The sequence below is a fragment of the Hemicordylus capensis genome, chromosome 3, assembly GCF_027244095.1.
Source record: "Hemicordylus capensis ecotype Gifberg chromosome 3, rHemCap1.1.pri, whole genome shotgun sequence".
Classification (NCBI taxonomy): Eukaryota; Metazoa; Chordata; class Lepidosauria; order Squamata; family Cordylidae; genus Hemicordylus; species Hemicordylus capensis.
In genome coordinates, this window is record NC_069659.1 from 223,128,093 (window position 1) to 223,131,947 (window position 3,855).

The 3,855-nt window shown below is 40.1% G+C and overlaps 1 pseudogene; it reads left to right on the forward strand.

Moving 5' to 3' along the window:
• Positions 1-401: 401 nt before the first annotated feature.
• Positions 402-1,083, forward strand: LOC128350141 (uncharacterized; annotated as a pseudogene).
• Positions 1,084-3,855: the final 2,772 nt, after the last annotated feature.

The following is a 3,855-nucleotide window of genomic DNA, read 5'->3' on the forward strand; positions in this document are numbered from 1 at the left end:
TTTGCCTTGCAAGCATCATTCAATGTGAGGATTTAACCTTGGTCTCCCCATTCAAAATCCAACACTCTAGCCATGGCATCTGACATGTTTTGTCCACAATTAGTACAGTTAGACACACAAAAACCCAATAAAATTAAATGGATTAAGAATACGGATTAAATGGAATAAGATAAATTAAATGGATTAAGAGATTGCCAAAGACCAAGAAACAGAAGAAAGAAAAATGGATGTCAGAACAGACGGTGGAAATTGCCAAGAAGAGGAGAGAAGCCAAAGTCAAGAAAGACAAAGACCTTATGAAGAAATGTAATAGGGAATTTCAGAAAGCTGTTAGAAGAAACAAGGGGCAATATTACAATGACATCTGTAAAGACCTTGAGGATGGAAATAGACATGGAAAAACAAGGAAAGTTTCCCAAAAGATCTCTGAACTCAGAAGGAAGTTCCATCCTCCAATTGGTATGTTAAAGGATGCCAAAGGACAGATAGTAACTGATTCAGAAAAGATCAAACAGAGATGGAGGGAGTATACTGAAAATCTGTACAACAGGGACATCAACATCCAAGATACTCTAGAAGATATTCCCTACTCGCAAGAACCTCTAGTATGGGAAGATGAAGTCAGATCAGCACTCTGGTATTAGCAATTCAGAAGGCTACAGGAATTGATGGAATAGCTACATAAATATGGCAGGCAACAGAAGAAGAATCAGTCAAGGTTCTAACCAAACTATGCTAGCAAATTTGGAGAACAACACAGTGGCCAACAGATTGGAAGAGGTCAGTCTACATACCCATACCAAAGAAAGGAGACTTAACAGATTGTGCAAACCAGTGCACAATATCCTTAATTTCACATGCTAACAAAATAATGCACAGGATCATCCAATGCAGATTAGAACCTACATGGAAAGGGAAATTCCAGATGTTCAAGCTGGTTTCAGAAAAGGTCAAGGAACATTAGATATCATTGCTGATGCACGCTGGATAATTGAAAAAGCCAAAGAATACCCCAAAGAAGTCAGTATGTACTTTATTGACTACAGAAAAGACTTCAATTGTGTTGACCATGTCAAGTTGTGGAACAACCTCAGGAAAATGGGCATCCTAGAACATCTCATTGTTCTCATGAGAAACCTATACACAGGACAGGAAGCCACAGTCCAGACGGAACATGGTGAAACAGACTGGTTCCAGATCAGCAAAGGAGTAAGACAAGGCTGTATATTTTCTCCTTATTTATTCAACTTATATGCTGAACATATACTGAGAGAAGCTGGATTGGAAGAAGATGAGCGTGGTTTTGATTGGAGGAAGAAATATCAATATTTCTGCGCTATGCTGATGACACCACTCTGATAGCTGAGAATATGGATTATCTGCAAGCTCTAGTAATGAAAGTCAAGGAGCAGAGTGAAAAAATGGGACTACGACTAAATGTTAAGAAGACTAAACTAATGACAAAGAGTACAGTAACCAGCCTCAGAATTGACAATGAAGACATTGAAGTGGTGGATAACTTCTGCCTTTTAGGATTGACCATCAACAGTAAAGGATCCAGCTGTCAAGAAATTCACTGCAGACTAGCACTTGGTAGGGTTGCAATGAAGGCCTTGGAAAGGATATTTAAATGCCGTGGCATGTCTATACCTACAAAGATTAGAATCATTCAGACAATGGTTTTCCCCATGACACACTATGGATGCGAGAACTGGACTTTGTAGAAGCCGCTTTCCTCAAAACTTTGAAGAAAACATATTGACAGTTTTGAACTTTGGTGCTGGAGAAGACTTTTGAGGATACCATGGACAGCCAGGAAAACAAACAAATGGATCATAGAACAAATCAATCCAGAATTTTCACTTGAGGCACAAATGACCAGGCTCAAACTATCATATTTTGGACACATTATGCGAAGACCCAGCTTCCTTGAGACGTCTTTCATGCTGGGGAAAGTTCAAGTAAAGAGAAGAAGAGGATGACCAGCAGCAAGGTGTATGGATTCAATTTATGACAGCAATTGATGCACCACTGAGAAACCTTAAAGGCCAAGTTGAAGGCAGATTATCCTGGAGAGAATCCATCTATGTGATTGGAAAGAGTCGACACTGACTTGATGGCACTTAATCAATCAGTCAATCAATCAATCAATCAAGAGTATGTAACTCAGTGCTGGACATTGTAGATTTGCTGCCTCATCTAGCAAGGGAGTTCTGTGTGCAGTTGTGTGCAGGAACTTCTCATACTGCAGGCATTCTGTGTGCAGTTGTAAATCTGTATCTACATCTACATTCTGTAGATCAGATGTAAATGCAGATATGAATCTGAGGCGCATGCGCATTGTAAAGTGCATCTGGACTGGGGTGAGATCTGAATGTGAATCATTAGGAATTCCACATGTTGTTAGTGGTGATGCACATCTCTGTCCATTCTCTTAACTATAATTTATCTACTATACCTTGCAGCACAACTCTAGCTGGATTAGGGCCATAGTGTTTAAGATGCCTTGGTTGGGCTTTTGTATTAAATGAGACAGTGGGGTGGGAAGACTGGATAAACATCAATGCAATGGTGAGTGAATGAATATCCCTGTCTGAGGGAAAGTCGGCTTAGGCATCTGCTGCTAATGATTCTTCAATTGCTTTGCAGCTCCCCACTCAGCAGGGCATTGCTTTGATTGACCAATTTGCATTGTTGTTTTAAAATAAGATCACAGCAAAGGGAATGATAAGTGATCTGCTTTCCTAATGTTTTGTTCGGAGAAAAGCTTCTTTGTGGTGTGTCAAAATCTGAAAGCCTTCACTTTCAATAAATAATAAAAATCCTAGATGGGCTCTCTCTTTTTTTCATTTGAACGTACCCAGGAGGACTGTCTGCTCAATGGCTGACATCCTGACTAAATTACTCATCAGTACTACTCAGGAGTTACTCTAAAGGACTACTAAATTTAAATAGTAATTCTTCTAGGATGTCAGCCAATATTCCTCTGCTGTGAAAGGTGCTTCAGGCACATGGCACATATGAACAAACTTCTGAGGCCTTTCTGTAGCCTGCACTACACCCAACCTCGATGAGACTCTCTCAGCCTCTCTTGCCTCAGTAAATACTGTGAAGGGCAGTATGGCTGGGGAGGTCCTGTCCAGGTCTGGAGGGCTGCAGTCTTCAAGGAAGCCAGTAGATCCCAATGACAGCTTCAGGACTGCTCAGTGTGGAAGCCTCCAAGCTCCTCTCCTGTCATTAGGAATCGGCACTGAAATCTATAATAATAATAATAATACTTGAAGAAAGAAACAGGGGGTTTAATACTGGCTGCACAAGAACAGGCACTAAGAACAAATGCAATAAGAGCCAAAGTCGAAAAATCCACAACAAACAGCAAGTGCCGCCTTTGTAAAGAAGCAGATGAAACAGTGGACCACCTAATCAGCTGTTGTAAAAAGATCACACAGACTGACTACAAACAAAGGCATGACAAGGTAGCAGGGATGATACACTGGAACATCTGCAAAAAATACAAACTACCTGTAGCCAAAAATTGGTGGGACCATAAAATTGAAAAAGTTGTCGAAAATGAAGATGCAAAAATCTTATGGGACTTCCGACTACAAACGGACAAACATCTGCCACACAATACACCAGATATAACTGTAGTTGAGAAGAAAGAAAAACAAGTTAAAATAATCGACATAGCAATACCAGGGGATAGCAGAATAGAAGAAAAAGAAATAGAAAAAAAATCACAAAATCCAAAGATCTACAAATTGAAATTGAAAGGCTGTGGCAGAAGAAGACCAAAATAATCCCAGTAGTAATTCGCGCCATAGGTGCAATTCCGAAACAACTTGAAGAGCACCT